At 41.1% G+C, this 21,223-nt stretch overlaps 1 protein-coding gene and 1 long non-coding RNA gene across 2 annotated transcripts in view; both read left to right on the forward strand.

Annotated features, from left to right (window-relative positions):
• Positions 1-21,223, forward strand: part of LOC115461654 (F-box/WD repeat-containing protein 7-like) — a 452,709-nt gene that overhangs the window by 396,810 nt on the left and 34,676 nt on the right. The window lies entirely within an intron of this gene.
• Positions 10,651-15,414, forward strand: LOC115461655. The gene is made up of 3 exons (XR_003940736.1): positions 10,651-10,775; positions 13,546-13,551; positions 15,401-15,414. It is a non-coding gene; the product is annotated as an uncharacterized LOC115461655 (long non-coding RNA).

Here is a 21,223-nt window from a genome sequence, read left to right on the forward strand (position 1 = left end):
CCAACGACTTGTAGAGGAGCATCAACACCTCCTTTCTTCTTCTGGTTATGCCCCTCTCCACGCAGCCTAGCATCCTTCTGGCCATGGCCATTGCCTTGTCCCATTGTTTTCACAATCCACATCTGTTTTGACAACTTTGAATAGTTTTGTGTCATCTGCAAATTTAATCACCTCACTCGTCCGTTTTGCAGATCATTTATGGATATATTAAATATCACCAGTCCCAATATAGATCCAGTACAGAACTGGAGGTAGATGACCAGCAGTCCTTGGGAGCAAGCTTGAAGCAGGCCTATGGGAGAGAGCGGGCAGAAAAAGGGCTGTTGAGGGCACAATCAGTGGCTGAGGCCAAGAAGACCAGCAACCCTTGGGAGCACGCTCAAGGCAGTCAGCCCTTGATAGCAGCCCAGGGGGGGAGGCAGTGGTCTCTGGGACCCAGTTGTACCCAAGTTCAGCAGTGGAGCAGAGAGTCCCAGGGTATGATCGGCACCAGAGGTGGAGCAGAGGCTCCTAGAGTGTGGTCAGCACCAGGGGTGAGGTGGAGGCTTACGGGAGTGCAGTTGATTTTCAGAGCTCAGCAGCAGGAAGTGGCTTGGCCAGCCTGGTTAGGCTAGAAGTGGAAGTCTAGCAGCCACTACCCTAGTGAGCTTCAGCAGGAGGGTGAGATTTGAGGACCTGGTGGGGAAGGACAAGAGTTGAGACTTGTGGGAGGAGAATAGGGTGGGACTTAGGTCACACTGCCATGCCCACAAAGACTCAATACAGAGATAGGAAGGTATCAGGACCTGCTTGGCAAAATGACTAACTGGTTAAGAGACTATTGATTATAGACTATTTGGAGAATTGCTCATTGAACTCTTTCAGCTTTTATTTGATATGAAGCCTGTTAATATGTGTTGTAGCTTAAGGCCTATCCACTGGAATATATTTATAAGCCCTAATCATTACTTACCATTTAATGCTGATAAATAGCTGTGTAGATATGCTCGTATATAGTTCAATAAACAGTTCAGCTTGTAATTTACAGCTTTGTTCACAGCGGTTATTTTCGTGGTTTTCCTGGCTAAAAAGAGTGTAAACTCGCCCACTAACCCTTTTCTTCCCCAGTTGGCGGCACCAGAAGCTGAAGCTTAAGGGACCAAAGGATCCTGATCTAGGGGGACTCCAGCTGGGTCAGGCCCAGAACTCTGGGACATCCACAAGGGGGGCATTACATTAATATGAATCTATATCTTATTTTGATTGTTGTCTTACTGTTACTTTACAAAATATTCTGAAACTTAAGAATAGGTCTCATTAAGGATAATTTACAAAGCTTTATACATGCATGAATTGGCTGTCTGAAAATGCTGCTAGAAATACATACTTTATTCTGCATTTATTGTAAAATGAAGAGGCATTCCTAGGGGTTTATTTTTGGTTAGGGGAAGAAAATAACACACACAACTTGCATTTTTAAATCTCCACCCACTTTTTGATGTGAAATAATTGCTCAAAAAGCAGAATCAAATGTCCTTCAGTTTTTGGCTATGAAGATTTCTAGCATGGAAGTACTAGTAAGTTTTGTCCCAATATGGACATTTTGTAAATTGTCCCAGTTGTATTTTAAATCTAACAATGGTGTTTTCAAAATTAATTTGTACTTTAGCATAAACAACAAAATACATAGAATGGTGTGAAACCAGATATAGGTGAATTTTTTCTTCTGCTACAGGAAACCGTAAGGGTTTTCTAATCTTTAAATGTGTTTGGGAGTGTCTGTATTGATGTTTCCTCCACACTGTTCCAAGCTTTGATATTTGTGTTTTAAGAGCACTAGAAACAACAAAGCAAAGAAGCACCAACAGATCACATGCCAAATTGTAAATCAAAATGAGCATTACTGGTCATGCTTTCTCTTTCTCTTCCCCCCCCCCCCCCCCCCCACCCTCCCCCCCCCCCCCCCCACACCCATTGCTTTGTTTGGATGAGGGGTTACTGCTTTATTTATAAATCTGTTCTTTCATTTCGAAAACAATCTAATATAATAATTCGCACCTCCTGAAGCTGACTCCGTGGCAGCTTGGAAGTGAAGCCGTGAAGTCCTGAAGTGTTCGTAGGCTTTGTAATCGCTCCGCCCATGGTAACGCGATGTCGGAAGAATTCCTCCCTCCTTCCGATTTCCAGACCCCCCTCCGAGTTCCTGACCCCTGGACCCCCCTGCCACGACCCTCCCCTGCCACCGTCACGTACCTGTGCTGGCGGGGGACCCCAACCCCCGCCAGCCAAAGTCCTCTTCTCGCCTGTGCGGCGTGGACGAATGATCTGATCAAGTTGCAATCTGTGTGCGTACGTCTGACGTCCTCCACACAAACAGATTTAAACTTGATCAGATCATTCGTCCATGCTGAGTATATCTCATTATCTCCCTATTGGTTTGCGCATTTGTCAGCCTCTACTTTTGCTGTTTTCCTTTGACTCTCCATGGAGGCTCCTCCTGTCTTCTTGGATTTACCATCTAATTCCATCATAAGACCATTTACATCAGTACAGAAACAGACATCGCTTCCCATTGCATAGTATGCAGCTAACGTGGTGTGTCGATGATGAAAGTGTGAAGTTTTGGTGCTTCGTTGTAGCAAATCCCATTCCCAAAGTCTAGAAGCTAGCAGTTCTGACTTTTCTTTAAATAATGACAGATCTCATACCAGATCATCTAAATCTGATTGGCTCAGCAAGTGCGGCTGACCCTCCAGTTGTTCTGGATCAGGAAATGCGTCATGCCAATCAACATCTTCATCAGGATCAGAAGCGTCAGTTTCAATTGCCATTTCTGCTGCAGGAGGGGGCAGGCACTGGATTCTCTACATCGTGTGGTACTGGTTTAAGAGCAGACTCACAGTCAGGATACACAATTTGTGACTTGTTTCTCTTTGAATATCTGGCGATTTTAGTCAATGCAAAAATAAGTCTGGTGATTTTTCTGCTCACGCCAAACCATCGGCACTGCAAAAGCCATTGCTTTCCTTTTACCATTCAACCACTGCGTTAGCCCAGAGTAACAGGCAGTGTAACAAACATGAGGTGCCCAGCTTTTATCTTGATCTCCAATTTGACAGTCAAAGTAATAATACTTGTAAGCAAGGCGCACTCGCTTTGTCAGATTCTTGTTCTGATCAGTGTATTTATTTATTTATAATACATTTCTACCCCACATTTTCCCACACATGCAGGCACAATGTGGCTTACATAGGAATAATTAAAATAACAATACAATACAGTAAGAGTTATGTTAAGAGACAGTAAGCATGGAAAGGTATATCAGAACCAGGGAATAAGCAAGTGGAATCATTATTTGGTAAGGCTAAGGGGAGAGTAGGTTAATCCAAATAGGTAAGTTTTCAGCAGCTTCTTGAACAGTTGGTGATCCATTTGCATTTTTAAGTATTTCGGCAAAACATTCCAATTCTTAGCACTGGAGTAATGGAAAGACGAGGAGAAGATTGATTTGTATCTGACGCCTTTACAATTTGCATCTACCCATCTTGCCTTATATACTTACTGCTGACATCAGCAAATAGACCTGTCTGAGCATGTCCGGGCATGTCCGTTGGAATATTTCCAATATATAATGCATTAATATTATAAGTGAATAGGCTTTGCATGTATAACTTAAAATCTAGACGTGTCAAGCAAATTCGGAGTTCATATTTGGAATCGGCAGGTTCAATTTAGTATAAATCACATGTTTTTCTCTCAGTAGCAAAATCATTGTTGCGTTGTACCAAAGAAAAGCTTTTGCCCATAACAGGGTGTGTGACGCTGTCATTCAATTCAAGGGTATTTAAGCAGAGCTGGCAATGGGAACATATTTCAAATGTTGCCTCTTAGAGATTGATTTTTGCTTCATTCTCAAGATGTCAGGTGGACTAACTAATTATTTTAAGTTAGAATTTCTGGTAAAGGCAATTCTCAGTCCATGTCAGAAAAAGTTATTGGTAAGAATACTCCAGTGCTTAAGAATTCTTGAGATCTTTTCAATACCAGGTGTATATTTCAATATTCGTCATGCAATGATCGGAGTCTTGTCTATTTCTCTTAACAAAAAGTAAATCTTGATTAGTGCATCTCGCACGTATGTATGCCTCACGTATAACTTGCTTGGAATAACCTCTACATATCATATGGGTTTTAAAATTTGCAGATTGGTTCTTAAAGTTTGTAATTTCTGTACAGATCCTCCAAAATCTTAGAAACTGAGAGAAAGGGATGCTTCGTTTCAACAGAGATGGATGATCACTTGAAAAATGTAGAAACATATTCCGATCCATATCTTTCTTATATACAGTAGTAACCAGGTCTTCCATTCTTTTCTCATATGTCCTTTGGTGCAAGCCCCATATCATTCTTGTCACCTTCCTCTGGACCACTTCAAGTCTTCTTACATCTTTAGCAAGATATGGCCTCCAAAACAGAACACAATACTCCAGGTGGGGCCTCATCAATGACTTATACTGGGACATCTGCACCTCCTTTCTTCTGCTGATTACATCTCTCTCTATACAGCCTAGCATCCTTCTGGCTACAGCCACTGCCTTGTCACACTGTTTTGTCGCCTTCAAATCCTCAGATACTATTAACCCAAGAACTCTCTCCCTGTCTATACATATCGGTCTCTCATCGCCTAGCACATATGTCTCCCTTTTTTTACTCCCTAAATGTATCACTTTGCACTTCTTTGCATTGAATTTTAATTGCCAAATGTTAGACTATTCTGACTTCTGCAGATCCTTTTTCATGTTTTCCACTCCCTCCAGAGTGTCCACTCTATTACAAATCTTGGTATCATCCACAAAAAGGCAGACCTTACCTTCTAAACCTTCAGCAATGTCACTCACAAATATATTTGAACAGAATCAGCCCTAGGACCAATTCTTGAGGCACTCCACTACTCACCTTTCCTTCCTCTGAGTGAATTCCATTAACCACCACCATCTAGCATCTGTACATCAACCAGTTTCTAATCCATTGGGTCCTAACGTCAGTCTGTCAGGTTTATTCAAGAGGAACAGTGTCAAAGGCTTTGCTGAAATCTAAGTAGATTATATCTAGCAAACGTCCTCGATCCAATTCTCTGGTCACCCAGTCAAAGTATTCAATCATATGCATTTGCACAATTTACCATTGGTAAAACCATGGTGTCTCAGATCCATGGCTTCCAGGAAATTCACTATCCTTTCTGTCAGCATCACTTCCATTACTTTTCCAATAACCGAAGTGAAGCTTACCAGCCTTTAGTTTCTAGCTTCTTCTTTGTCACCATTTTTTGAGAAGAGGGACCACATCCACTTTTTTCCAATGCCAAAGAACCTCCCCCTACTCTTATTAAATCTTAGAGGACCTGCCAGAACCTCTCTGAGCTCCCTCAATATCCTGGGATGGATCCCATTCGTTCCCATGGCTTTGTCCACCTTCAGTTTTTCAAGTTGTTCATAAACACTTTCTTTCGTGAATGGTGTCATATCCACTCCATTCTAATATGTGCCTTTGCCAGTCAATTGTGGTTCTTCTCCAGGATTTTCTTCCGTGAACACAGAAGTATTTGTTTAGCAGGTTTGCTTTTACCTCATCATTGTCCACATAGCACTTCACTGCATCTTTCAGTCTCACAATTCCATTTTTAGTCTTCCTCTTTTCACTAATATACCTGAAAAAATTCTTGTCGCCCTATCTTACTTTTCTAGCCATTTGTTCTTCCATTTGTGCTTTTGCCAGATGTATCTCCCTCTTGGCTTCTTTCAGTTTCATCAGGCTTTCCTCTCTGTGTTTCTCTTCTTGAGTTTTTCTGTATTTCATAAACACCAACTCTTTAGCCTTTATTTTCTCTGCAGTTTTCTTTTCCTCTTTTATGTACTCTCCTTAAATAAATATTAGTAGCCACATTTATAGCTCCTTTCAGCCTGTACCACTGCCTTACCACTTCTTGTATGTCCTCCCAGCCCATCAGCTCTTTCTTCAAGTATTCCTTCATTTTGCTAAAGTCAGCATGTTTGAAATCCAGGACTTAGTTTTGAGTGGTTGCCCTCCACTGTAGCTGTTATATCAAAAACAAACTGTTTGATGATCACTGCTGCCCAGGTGGACCCCACTCAGAAATTAGATACACTTTCCCCATTTGTGAGCACAAGATCCAGAGTCGCTCCTTCCCTCATGGGCTCTGTCACCATTTGTCTGAGCAGAGCACTTCGTAAGGCATCCATGATCTCTCTACTTCTTTCCAATTCCGCAGATGGAACTTTCCAATCCACATCTGGCAGGTTGAAATCTCCCAGCAATAGCACCTCTCTTTTTCCAACTTCTGTATATCTGTAACCAGATCTTTATCTAGTTCCTCCGATTGTGTCAGAGGTCTGTAGACAACTCCCTTGTAGACAGAGGTTCTATCATTTTTTTTCAAGGTGATCCATATTGCTTCTTCCTTTGCCCAGGCCCCTAGCATTTCAGTTGCTGCGATATCGTTTCTCATATACAGAGCTACTCCGTTATCTTTACAACCAACTCTATCCTTCCTAAATATATTGTGGCTTATGTTTGCACCTCATTCATGGGAATCATTGAACCATGTCTCCGTGATAGCTGTGAATCCTGCTTTTTTTCTCCAGTATCTCTCTAGTAATCTGCAGGACCTTTTTAGCTCTTTCCGAGATTCTTTAGCAATTGTGTCCCATTCTGTCTTCATTACTGATAAATCGTTAGGTAAAATGTGAATTCTTTCTGAAACAAGATTCCAGAATTTAGAAGCTTCACTTTCCTCATGTTTTTATGGCCAGTTTGACTTTTTTGGTGGCATTGGGGGTCATATGAATATGTAAGGTGAACTGGCCTAAAAAGTAGTCTGACCATTTGACATTGGAAAGGAGAGATGAGGGGTAGGAGGTGACCAAATCGAGGGTGTGGTCTTTTTCGTGTGTGGTGGTTGGCGGAGTGTGAGGGCAAAGGATGATACTTCCTTGACTTCTCTGTTTCTAGGATTGTTCCCTAGTTATAGTGGTAAGTTTGTCTCCTGCAATTATTAGTCTAGGGAATTGAGAGAAGCATGAACCAAGGAGTTCCAGTAGATTATTTTGGACATCAAGCACCGAGGGGTCTGTGGATTAGTAGGACTTTGATCATGTTGTAAGGTTTGCCGGCGTCGATTTGGAATTTGCAGAGCATGTACTGTAGGCCTGACATTGTGTTGGAGTCGATCAGAGTCGAATGGAAAAAGGTTTTGTATAATATGGCCAAGCCACCTCCTTTTTCCTACCTAAGGAAATATCAAATTTCTACCTTAATCAGTCAGTTCAAACGTTTTCCCCAGAACACGTCCACAAGGGTGAACATGCATTGCACAGCCTTAGCCTTGTAGCGCTATAGAAATGCTAAATAGTAGTAGTAGTAGTTAGCATTCTACCTGAAGTAAACTAAAACCCTTAGTCCACCCAGTTCGTTGTCTCTTTTTAACCAGAGAGACCTGAGACGACTGTAACTAAGTTTGGATAGACTGTATCTCTTTCACATATGTCCAGGCAGGATTGACCCTGGAAAGTCATGTCAAGACTCATAATGTATAAGAGCCCATCTGTAACTCATCTGTGGTCAGCATTCGTGGAACAGATTAGCAAGGCTTCAATATAAGATTTCTGTTCACATATTAACTGCATTACTTTTTTTTTTTTTTTTTTTTTTAAAGGGAGAAATCCCAAATGTGTGAAAGGAGATGCCAGTCTGTCCTGTAAGGGTCTCTTTGAGATTTAGAGTCCAATTCCACCTTCACCCCAGGGCCCATTTTTATTATCTCCATGTTGCCTTCCCATGCACAAAGTCTCCTTGTTTGGTGTGTTTCCCTGATTTTCAGACGTAACATATGCAGATTGACTTTGTGTGGATTATTTAATGTTAACACACATTAAATCGATTTTGCCTCCAATACATTTTTTAAGGCATACTAACGAATGTACATCCTTACCTGCTTGTCCTTAGAGGAAGGAAGACAACAGGATATTAATTCTCATAAAAGTCACCTGTCTCCTCTAGGAGGAGTTTTCTATTTATTTTATTTATTAGGATTTACTTACTGTCTTTTCGAAGGAATTCACTCAAGGCAGTGTACAATAAGAATAAATCAAACATGAGCAATAGACAATTTAAAGCTTTCTATGGAACTGAGGTGGCACCCCCCAAATGCACAGTTGAATGCACCAGAAAGCTCTGGCAACTTAAAGAGCTTTAATAACTTTTTTCTTTGCAATCTGGCCTCTATCGGATGATATCACCCATGTTTGAGGACTAAGGGGGGCGGGGGGGGGGGGGGGGGGGGGAGGGGGTGCTGTTTCATTCCAAGTATGTTTTGCAGTTTAACATTCCTATTTAGCTCTAAAGTTCATTACTACTTTAGGTTACTGAACAAAAAATATCCATTTTTAACTGGCAATTTTGAGATATATTGAAGAATTCATGTAGTATTGCTGCTTTTAAGAAAAAAGTCAATATAACATTTGATAGTAAGTTTATGCAGCTTCGTATAGGACAGCTTTCAAGCTTCTGCCTAATCGCTCCCATTCAGTATTCATCTTCCTGTGAGCTGCATATTATCTACCTGCTTGGTTTAACTTTTATTGTTTTTATGGTTAGGTTAGTTTTCCTAGCTCTGTTGTGGAAATAAGAACAGTTATAGATCTTGGTAGTGGAAATACAGGGCTTGAATGTAATATATTCTCTTGCTGAACTGTAGGTTAGTCAAACCTCAGCACTGAGGGAGAAAAAAAAGATCAGTTACTCCCACTGCCTGAGGTTCTTTACTCAATAGGATTCACATCAAATTACCCATAACTTTATTCAGTCTAAAATGCTGGCTGTCTTAGAGACTGATTAGATGCAGTGTAGCCAGTAACTCAGACAACCTCCTCCTGCCTGACACACACACTTGATAACTTAATGATCCTTAGCATTTTCTTTATTTTACTACCAAGTGGATCTTTCTCCTGCCCACCTAATATTTTAATATGAGCTGTTTATCTAAGACTGGCAAGAAGCTAATATTTGTTATTTTATTTCTGTACTTAGTGAAAATGCATTTTTATTATAAGATAGACAATAGAGGTCATGTCTGAAATAAATTGCACATTGAATTAATAATCAAAATCTTCACCTGTCCAGGGGAGCAGAAGGGAAGAAAAATCAACCGTGTGTAAAACTTGTTCACTTTTCCAGGTTATTTGGGATCCTTCTAACCTATCATCAAAGTATCATTGGCATTTAATTTCTTATCTTGCAGACTGGAGCATGTACCAGCTTATACATAAGCTTTTGATGCCCAACAATCATATTCTGTATTGCCCTTATTTTCATTGTCTCTACGGATTCTATTGAGGATCAAATTTAAGTCTTGTTTTTTTTGTTCAAAGTAGTGATACTAATGGAAGAAAGCTTCCAGTCAGTTCTGTCTCTTGAGAATTGGAATACGGTAATTTATTTTGATTATTGCTGTGAAATTTAGTCAACAGACTAAAATAGGTAATAAACAATTCTAGATTTCATCTGACTGCAAGGATGATTGACTTGCCTAGTTCTTCTTCCTTGAGTGCTTCTGAATGTCTTGTTCCTTTTAACTTTTTTTATAATTAGTGCTCAGAGTTTGGAGAGAGAGAATTTTTAAAAATTGTTTTTATGCCTGTTCCCAGTAGTTTGTGTTAGAAAATTGCTTCATTCTTCTTTTTTAGTAAGTATATTCAAGCTCATCTGTCTTGTCGTTATTACTGCTATTCTTTTTATGTATGTGTATCTACTTTGGATTTAAATTGATAGGCTGTACAGTGCAACATTAATAAATTTATGGATCTTTTTCATAGTTCTTAAGTAAGGATCACACTGCTATGTTTGATGAAATGCTTTGTTATATGGGATTAGTGTGTTTCAGGGAATAGACCTGCCTTCAGTTTGAAACTAATCTTAAGTTTTAACTGGGTATAGGAGCCTTTGTTCTCTATTTTATAGTGATTTCTCTTAGTAAGTAATAGAAATAAAACAAAAGAAAATAAGATGATACCTTTTTTATTGGACATAACTTAATACATTTCTTGATTAGCTTTCGAAGGTTGCCCTTCTTTGTCAGGAAATAAGCAAATGTTGGTAGATGACAGTATATATAAGTGAAACATCAAAGCATTTCAGTGGCAGTCTAACAGGATGGGGGTGGATATTTTTATTTATTTATTTATTTATTTTTTTGTTACATTTGTACCCCGCACTTTCCCACTCATGGCAGGCTCAATGCGGCTTACATATTGTATACAGGTACTTATTTGTACCTGGGGCAATGGAGGGTTAAGTAACTTGCGCCAGAGTCACAAGGAGCTGCCTGTGCCTGAAGTGGGAATCAAACTCAGTTCCTCAGTTCCCCAGGACCAAAGTCCACCACCCTAACCACTAGGCTACTCCTCCAGGTGAGAGACAGGGGGACATGCATGGAGACAGGAGGGTGACAAAGCAGTACATTTCTACGGTTTAAAATGGGCTAGAAAACCCAGATCTTTAAGTCCTGTCTGGTGGGTGTCAAAATATTTAATCATTCTGACTTCAAAGGTCTTGCGTTCCTGTATTGTTTAAAGTTACCTTTCAGGATTCTTACTATGAAATCACTGGTACAGTGTTCTGGTTTTGTAAAGTGCCACTCCACAGGCGTGACATTCTGGCTGGCACTGGTATTTTTCATATGATGTCTATGTAAATTAAATCTTGTCTTTAGCATCTGGCTTGTTTTTCCAATATAGCATCCTTCGTCACATTTTTTTACACTGAATGATATATACCACATTGGAAGATGAGCATGTAAAGGATTCCTTTATGTTGAATATTTTTCCTTTGTGAATGACTGTGAGGTCCTGTGAAATGTTTTGGCATAGTTTGCAGCTGGATATATTGCAAGGATGTGTGCCGTTCTCTTCTTTTTGAGTCTTTGTTGGGAGCTTACTTCTAATTAGCTTGTGTTTTAAGTTGCGTGGCTGTTGGAAAGCCAGCACTGGTGGGGATGGGAATATCTCTCTAAGTAATTCATCCTCCTGGAGTAGAGGCTGCAGATCTTTTATGATTTTTCTTAATTTTTCCAGCTCTGGTTTTTATCACTATAAGGGGGATTCTGTCTGTGGCTTTTTTTTCTTTGTACTGTAGCAGAGTTTCCCTGGGTGTTTTGAGGGAGGAGGCAATATTCTTGGAGATTGTTTGGGGGTTGTAGCCTTTCTGTTCGAAGGATGCAGTCAGGGTTTCAAGGTGTCTGTCCCTGTCCCCTGGGTCAGAGCAGATGTGGTGGTATCTTGTGGCTTGGCTGTAAATAATGGATCTTTTTGTATATGAAACAATTTTACAATTCCTTCAATACATACCATCCTACAATCAGATTCAAAATTGACTACTCTCCAGAAAAAGTCAATTTTTTAGACACCAAGGTCTCATTCAGCGATTGCTATATACAAACATCTGTATACAAGAAACCCACAGACAGATGCAGCTATCTCCACAACTCCAGCTTCCACCCTTCACATACAAAAAGAATATGTGGAGTAGTAGCCTAGTGGTTAGAGCACCAGTCTTTACATCCAGAGGTGGCCTGTTCAAATCCTACTGCTGCTCCATGTCATCTTCAGCAAATCACTTATCGCTCCATTGCCTGAGGTACAAAATTAGATTGTGAGCCCTCCTGGGACAGAGACGTACCCAGTGTACCTGAATGTAACTCACCTTGAGCTACTAGTCAAAAAGGTGTAAGCAAAATCTTAATTAAATCCCATTTGTGAAGGGAAAGAGTATACTGGTAGGGCTGTACTACTGTCCACCATGGCAGAACCAGTAGACAGATGAACAAATGTTTATAGAAATTAGGAAAGCTAGCAAATTGGGCAATATTATAATGGTGATTTCAACTACCCCAGTATTGGCTGGATAAATGTTACATGAGGAAGCGCTAGGGAGGTAAAATTTTTAGATGTAATAAATAACTCCTTAGAACATAAGAATATAAGTGTTGTCATACTGGGATAGACCAAATGTCCATCAAGCCCAGCATCCTGTTTCCAACAGTGGCCAATCCAGGTTACAAGTACCTGGCAAGATCCCCAAACAGTGCAATACATTTTATGCTGCTTATCCTAGAAATAAGAACCAACAAGAAGGGAAGCTATTTTAGATCTAGTCCTTAGTGGAATGCAGGGAGGGCATGGTATGAGAGGTAACTGTGTTGGATCCACTGGGAAACAGTGATCATAATGTGATTAAATTTGAGCTGATATCTGAAGTGAAGTCACTAAAGAAATCTACTGTAGCAGCATTCAAGTTTCGAAAGAGAGACTATGACAAAATGAGGAAAATGGTTAAAACAAAGCTGAAAGGGTCGGCCACAAAGGTTTGGACTTTGTCCGGTATGGACGTTGTTTAAAAATACCATTGTGGAAGCCCAGACCAGATATATTCCACGTATTAACAAAGGTGGAAAGAAGAGCAAACGACAGCCAATGTGGTTAAAAGGTGAAGTGAAAAAAGGCTATTTAAAGCCAAAAGAGCATCCTTCAAAGAATGGCAAAAAGGATCCAATTGAAGAAAATTAGAACCAATATAAGCAGTGTCAAGCTAAATGGAAGGCACTGATAGAGAAGGCTAAAAGAGAATATGAAGAAAGCTTGTCGTGGAGACAAAAACTCATAGTAACACCTTTTTCAGGTACATCAGAAGCAGAAAACCTGTGAAAGAATTTGTGGGACTGTTAGATCATGCAGGAGCAAAAGATGCACTCAGGGAGGACAAGGCCACAGTGGAGAGTTTGAATGAATTCCTTGCTTTGGTCTTTACGGATGATGTAAGAGATCTAACTGTACCAGAAATGGTTTTTAAGGGTGACGATGCTGAGGAACTGAAAAATCTTGGTGAACCTGGAAGTCATACTGAGCCAAATAGACAAGTTAAAAGAGTGATAAATCACCTGGACTGGATGGCATACACCCCAGGATAATGAAATAACTCAAACATGAAATTGCTGATCTGTTAGTAATCAGTAACCTGTTGTTAAAATCATCTGTTGTACCTGAAGATTGGAAGGTGGCCAATGTAATGCTGATTTTTTTTTTTTAAAGGGTTCTAGGGGTGATCCGGGAAATTACAGACTGGTAAGCCTGACTTCAGTGCTTGGAAAAATAGTGGAAACTATTATAAAGAATAAAATTGCGGAACACAAAGACAAACATGGTTTAAAAGGACAGAGTCAGCATGGGTTCAGCCAGGGGAAGTTTTGCCTCACTAATTTGCTTCATTTCTTTGAGGACATAAATAAACATGTGGATAAAGGTGACACAGTGTATCTGGATTTTCAGAAAGCTTTTGACAAATTTCCTCATGAGAGATTCCTGAGAAAATTAAAGTCATGGGATAGGAGGCAATGCCCTTCTGTGGATTAGGAATTGGTTATTGGACAGAAAACAGAGGATAGGGTTAAACTGACACTTTTCTTAATAGAGGAGGCTGAATACTGGAGTGCTTCAGGGATCTGTACTGGGACCAGTGCTATTTAACATATTATTTATAAATGATCTTTAAATCAGAATGATGAGTGAGGTGATTAAATTTGCAGATGATACAAAACTATTCGAAGTTGTCAAAACATATGCGGATTGTAAAAAATTGCAGGAAGACCTTAGAAAACTGTAAAACTGGGCATCCAAATGGCAGATGAAATTTAATGTGGACAGATGCAAAGTAATGCACATTAGATAGAACAATCTGAATCACAGTTACCTGATGCTAGGGTCCACCTTAGCATTCAGCACTCAAGAAAAAGATCTATGTGTCACTGTAGACGATACGCTGAAATCTTCTACTCAGTGTGCAGTGGTGGCCAAAAAAGAGAACAGGATACAAGGAATTAATAGGAAAGAGATGCAAAATAAGACCAAGAATATAATGCCTGTTTATCACTTCATGGTACAGCCTCACCTTGAGCATTGTGTTCAATTCTGGTCACTGTATCTCAAAATAGATATAACGGAATTAGAAAAGGTTCAAAGAAGGCAACCATAATGATAAGGGGGATGGAACTCCTTCCATATGAGAAAAGGCTAAAGAGGTTAGGGCTCTTCAGCTTGGAAGAGAGATGACTGAGGGGAGATATGATTGAGGTCTGTAAAATCCTGAGTGGTGTAGAACATATAGAAGTGAATCGATTTTTCACTCTTTTCCCAGAGGACACTGGGAGGAATATGCACAAGGGCTGCAAACCTTCCCAGCAGCTGGCAAACTGCTGGATAGAGTATGAGGTAGCAGGAGCAGAGACCCAAGTGGTTTTGATGAACCAGGGAGTCATCCCAGAGGACGCTGGAAGGAATATGCAGATGATCTGCAAACCTCCCCAGCAGCTTAACAACCAATTGCACTCCTAAGTCCAAGCAAACTGTAATTCTTTCATTTTGTCCATTAAAAAAAAAAAAATCAGCCGATCATCACTTAAAACTTACATGAACCACCAATCACATTTAAAATGACCCAAAGATTCATAATTCTGTGTATATCATCTCTAGATAAATTGACACTTTGGTCCTTTGTGTCCCCCCCCCCCCCCCCCCCACACATTATTTGGAAAACCTGGTCTGGTGGTGGTGGTGGGGTGCTGTGGTGGTGGTGGGGTGCTGCTAAGTGTATCTCTCCCTCCCCCCCCCCCCTTTGTGGGTTCGGCACCTCTTTCTCCTCCCCCCCTCCGGTATCTCTTCCTTGCCGTTCAAACTTGCACGCTTTTCGGCAGTAGCAATGAAGCCAGACTGCTTCTGACTAGCATGGCAGCTTGCTTTCTTCTGCAACCTGCTCATATGGCAACAGGATGCTGCATCAGAGAAGATGGTTTGTGGCAGAGAAGAAGGCCCCTGGGCTGGCCAGAAGCAATCTGGCTTCATTGCTGCTGGCAAAAAGCATGCAAGTTTTTTATAGGGCAAGGGAGAGATACTGGACATATGGGGAGGAGGAGAGATAAAATGATGATGGACTTACATGAGGGGAGGAGGGCAGGGAAAAATGTGCTGGATCTTCGAGATGTGGTAAGGGAGAGGCGCCTAAGAAAAAAAGCAGCACCTGATTTGCTGCCAAAAATGGGTGGGCCTCTCCCCATTCAGGCCCAGGGCCGCTGAGAGCCCACCCACCCCACCCGAGGTCATCGTCGCCGCCGGGCCCCCCCCCCCACCCGAGGTCACTGGGCCCCACCTCCACCCGCTACCGGGCCCTGAACTAACCTTAAACGCCTCCTTCCTTTCCTTTCACCACCTTTGCGGGAAGCAGCAGCAGGGCAGACCTCTCCTTCCTTCCGTGCTCCGTCCTCACGGACATTACGTCAGGCGAGGGTGGGACATGGAAGGAAGGAGTGGCCTGCCCTGCTGTTGCTTGCCGTGAAGGTGGTGAAAGGAAAGGAAGGAGGCATTTAAGGTTAGTTAGTTCGGGAGCGACGGCGGGCGGGCCTGACTGCGGTGGCGCCGGACCCCCTCCGGAGGCCCGGGGACTTTTGTCTCCCCTGTCCCCCCTTCTTGGCGGCCCTGTTCAGGCCCACCTGTATGCCCCTGCAAGACAGAAAGGATTCATACTACTGTGAAAGTGTTTAAATGTGTTCCAAACAAACTGAGTTTGTGAGCAGAACTGCTTTGTCTAATTCTTCAAATACAATCGTCTTAATAGTTAACACTGAGTAATGATACCTATCACATGTAGTTATTTCTGTTTCTAGTTAGTTATATGCTATTCTCTCAAACCGTGACATTTTCTTAGTCTAGCTACTATCAAGTAGGTGTAAATTCATTAGAAACAATCTCCTCAGTTTGTTATACCATTCTGAGAAAGAACTTCACTTAAATCAAAGCTTCCCAAACTGGAGGTCACAACCCCAAATGAGGACATTAAATCTGCAATTGGAGTAGCTATCTGGACAGATCCCACCTCCCAATGAGCCTTCACTATAATTAGATTTGTGTGAGCTCCATGGAAGGTGGGTGATAACAATATCATTGGCTGTAATGCTGTAGGAGGGCCAGGCCAGGAACAGTGGAAAGATAGTTTGGGTTTTGCATGCTTCCTGTGACTACAATTATTGTGTTGCAACCATAGAAAGTTTGATAAGGACTGTTCCTCCTCTTCATTGCCTGTAAAAAAAAAAAAAAAAAAAAAAAAAAAAGCTGTGCTTTTATAGGTGTTTACAAAAGTAACAAATCTGCACTCCCACCTTGTTGGGAAATTGTGTCTATTTGTCTGGCCTCATTTTCAACAGACAAACTGGCAAACAAGCTGGGCTCAGAATTGAGATGGAATATTTAGGTAGGTTGCTTTAGTTGCATATAGTAACATAGTAGATGACGGCAGAAAAAGACCTGCATGGTCCATCCAGTCTGCCCAAGATAAACTCATATGTGTATACCTTACCTTGAATTTGTACCTGTCTTTTTCAGGGCACAGACCGTATAAGTCTGCCCAGCAGTATTTCCCGCCTCCCATCACCGGCTCTGGTACAGACCGTATAAGTCCGCCCTCCCCTATCCTAGCCTCAACCACCAACCCCTCTTCCCCCCACTAATGTAAAACTTTTGGTGACACCACATTCCTGTTTCTGGCCTTCTCTGTTCTTTATTGGGATCGGGGTCTTCCAACCTGCACCAGCATGTACTACATAGGTGTGACCATGCTAAACAGTTCTTTGCAAGATGATCCATGTTCCTGTACACTCAAATGAATTAGCTAGAGATATCTGCAGCAGAAACTATAAATGTGAGATGCAAGAAGGAAATTTTATAAACAATTTTGTGTGTTTTAACATGATTTATGCATGGGAAATGGCTCTTATCAAACTATATCTACTACTTATTACTACTACTTATCATTTCTAAAGCGCTACTAGACGTATGCAGCGCTGTACACTTGAACATGAAGAGACAGTCCCTGATCGACAGAGCTTACAATCTAATTAGGACAGACAGAACAAACACGAGATAAGGGAATATTAAAGTGAGGATGATAAGATAAGGGTTCTGAACAAGTGAATAAGGGTTAAGAGTTAAAAGCAGCATCAAAAAGGTGGGCTTTTAGCTTGGATTTGAAGACGGCCAGAGATGGAGCTTGACGTCCCGGCTCAGGAAGTCTATTCCAGGCATATGGTGCAGCAAGATAAAAGGAACAGAGTCTGGAGTTAGCAGTGGAGGAGAAGGGTGCAGATAAGAGAGATTTACCCAGTGAACGGAGTTCCCGGGGAGGAATGTAGGGAGAGATGAGAGTGGAGAGGTACTGAGGAGCTGCAGAGTGAATGCACTTATAGGTCAATAAGAGGAGTTTGAACTGTATGCGGAAACGGATAGGAAGCCAGTGAAGTGAACTGAGGAGAGGGCTAATATGAGCATAACGACACTGGCGGAATATTAGTCGTGCAGCAGAATTTTGAACAGATTGAAGAGGAGAGAGATGGCTAAGTGGGAGACCTGTGAGAAGCAAGTTGCAATAGTCTAAGCGAGAGATAAGAGTGTGTAAATGTGTAAAATTATATATGTGACAATGCTATGGGTATTTGTATGTGGAGTATACGTTGGCATTTTGAGGGTATTGCTTGAGTGGAGTTGCAAGGTAGGTGTGTACTAATCATGAAGCATGTATAAGTTTGTGCGTGAGCTTCTATGAGCTATTGAGATTATTCTGGGAGCATGTTCTATAAAGGCAAACATGTGCCTCTGTTTTCTTCACTCAAACTATGCCTGTTTTGTAAATTTCTGCTTCTTTTCATCAGTCTCCATTATTTGGTTTTTATCTCATCATATTGTGTTCTGCTGTTCTTAGTAAAATAAGATCCTTATTCCAATGCAATGGGGAAAATCAAGGACTTTCTCGGTGACTCTGTTAGGTGATGTGGTCATCTAGTAGCCCTGGTCCTTCTGGTGTTTCTTCCGTGCTTTCATGCTTATGGGGAGAAGCTGCCTTTACACCTTGAATAGTACATGAACCTACGGCTTTTTCTAGAGTAAACTAACGTTGAAAAAGTCCATTTAGTAACTTTTTTCTTTTGCTTTTAAAAAAATCTGTGTAACCCTTGCTTTAAAATGCCTTGTGGGAAAAGTCGTGAAATGTCTAAAAATGTGTAAGTTATGCCCTCATCGTTTGATATGTATGTATACATGAAGGGTATTGCCTTTAGAGAGTGACAATTAGAGGTAAGTAATTTCTTTTCCAATTTGATGGCCTCATTTAGAAGACCCAGCTGTTAGTTGCAATCTGGCACTAAACTGTGCTGGAATACAGATATTGTGTGTCTATTTAATGTAAAACAACTTAAATCAATCTAGTCATAACACTAAAAAATAAACTCTTTAGGGAAAAGAGCAAAACCTATCCAGATGACATTTTGAAGCCCTAAAAGCAAGAAACGTTTTTGATTTCATGAACTTAAAAGCTGTGTATTAACAGAGGTAGTATTCTGTTTGAATACTGACCCAACTCAAACTGTGGTTTATAAAATTTTGGAAACTGGAATAATTTATAACACTTTCATAAATGTGATTAGTTTGGCTGGGAATGTTCCCATTGTGGTGGGTGCAGGAATCATTAAAGTACTTGGAGCAGTAACTGCCCAAAGATTTAAGAGAACTATATGCTCATAACATTGGGCCCTTGCTGAGGGAATGTGTGCAGCAGCCACTCCAGTGGTATGAAATGCCACTAGGTTTGATTGGACATATACAGCTGGTAAGGTAACATGAGTGATATCCTGAGATGGAAAAAGAAAATCTCTGTAAGGGTAGAAAGTCAAGAGTGCAATTACGAATTTTGCAAGGGGCAGTGGCGGGTAGATGTTTGGGGATGCTAGTTTTGTGACTGTGTAATATGAATTGTCTTTTGCTTATTATTTGTGCTTGATTGAGAAGTGAGTCATGGTTGGTTAGAGGTTGGTGTGAAAGAGTAGTTGATGAAGCCATATCGCTGTATGCCCTGACCTTCGCATTGCATAAAGTTCAATTTATTTGATATACAGCAAAATTTTGCAAAAAAGAAATCTAAGCGGTTTACAATACATAAGCAATTGGGGGACGGGTAAAGGAACAACACACTACAACAGAAAACACAGAATACAAAAGGACAGTGGGAAAAAGAAAAGTTACATCTCCAAGAAAAAAAAAAGGATCAGAGGGGGGAGGGGAGAACAGTGGGAGACTTGGAGCTGTCTCATTCAAGTATCCGAGAGTAAAGTCCTAGGGAAAAGGCGAGTAGAATTGAGCAGCAGTTTGGCAGAAGACTAAAAAAACATAAGTTTTTAACTCGGACTTGAAAGTAATAAATAACTTCTCAAGGTGCAAATATTGGGGAAGGGCATGCCACAAAGTGGGGAATGCTATGCTGAAGCAAGAACCTCTGAAAACATCCCAAAAAACCTGGCGGAAGGAGAGGATCACAAGAAGGCCCTGGTTGGCTGACCGAAGAGATCTCAAGGGCGCATAAGGGATTAGGAGACTGTTCAAAAAAGATGGTAGGCTGGAGGACTGAATATCTTGGGATAAGATGTTGATTTTAAAGGGAATCCTGTGAACTAGAGGGAGCATGTGAGAAGACGTACGACATGATCATACTTTTATCAGTTATAAAGAAGTTTTACAGCAGTATTTTGGACTAACTGCAACCAGTGCAGTTGATATGCAGGTAGACTTACAAGAATAGAATTTCAATAATCAAACTTGGACAAAATAAGAGAGTGAAGGAGAATATGGAGAGAACTGAAATCCAAGAGAGGATGAAGAACGCAAAGACGTTAGCAAAAAAAGAGGAGGAAACCATGCACTAGTCATGAGATTTGAAAGGGTGCTATCAAGTGTAACCCCCAAAATTCTAACAAAAGAGACATAGGGAGGGAGTCACCCCTGATAGAAAAACAAGGAGGCATGATAACAGGCACAGAGGGGGAAAAAAATCATAGCTGCTAACTTGATGGGATTAAGTTTCAGGTGGTTGTGAAGCAATCAGTCAGTGACAGAATCTAATTTGCTAGAGATAACAGGATAATCAGAAGGAGAACCAGAGTTAAAAGGGAACAGAAGCTGAATATCGGCGTATATGAAAAAAGCAAAGCCCAAAGGTTGAAGAGAAGTCAAAGGAGCCAAGAAAATATTAAACAGAGTGGGACCTAAGATTGATCGCTAGGGAACACCGAAAGTAAGGGACGAGGAGATGTGGAAGAACTGGAGTAATGAACTATGTAAGATCCGTCAGTCAAATAAGAGTGAAACCACTGTAACACCAGCCTTTAAATTTGCAGGTCCCTAAGGTGTTAGAGAAGGATTGAAAGGTCCACTAAGTCGAAAGCTGCTGACATGTCTAGTGAAAAAAGAGCAACATCCTTCCCCTCATCTAGCATCAATTTTATATAATTAGTAATCCCAAGAAAGGAGTGTTCAATAGAATGATGGGTACGGAAACTAGTTTGATGAGGATGAAGAGCATTAATTTGTTCAAGGTGATGGAATAAAAGAAGTTTTTCTACAATCTTGGACAGAAATTGGAAATCGAGTGGTAATTTACAACAGAGCCATCTAATTTTGGATCCTTTAATGAGAGGGATAACAATAGCTTGTTTCCAAGACAAAGGGAAAATACCAGAGAAGTGACTAACACTGACCATAGAAAGAAGAAGAGGAAGAAAGGGCTGAAGGAACCTCTGGAGGAGAAATGCTGAAATGGGATCATTGAAGGGGGAAGAGACTTGTCCTCTGGAGAACGGCTATAGTCGGAGAGCAAAAGGTGTTGAATGAGGTGGTAGAAGCATCCGACATAGGAGAAGAGGGGCTAGGGGAGAGGATATCAGGGGTGGAGGGTTTGTCCTACATAGAACTCAGAGAGCCATGCCAATAGGAGAAGAACTGAGGATCACAGGAATTAGGGCCATACAGAACCACAAGAAAGCCTCCCGGCCCTTCAGGAACAGCTGCAGCAGAAGGAAGTGACCCTCTCTCTATCTCTAGCCAGTGCAGTACCAGAATAAGCCAGGGATTTCCAGAACAAAATGGCCACACCACTACACCTCTCCCCAAAGAGGAACTAAATATTTTCCCCACCCAATGCTTTTTAAGCTTAAGATGTTGTTCCTTTTACAAGCAGGCCACATCTGCCCCCAAATGACTACAGTGAAACCTCGGTTTTCGTTGACGTCAGATTTCGTCGTTTTCGG

This window comes from Microcaecilia unicolor, chromosome 2 (assembly GCF_901765095.1).
Source record: "Microcaecilia unicolor chromosome 2, aMicUni1.1, whole genome shotgun sequence".
Taxonomy (NCBI): domain Eukaryota; kingdom Metazoa; phylum Chordata; class Amphibia; order Gymnophiona; family Siphonopidae; genus Microcaecilia; species Microcaecilia unicolor.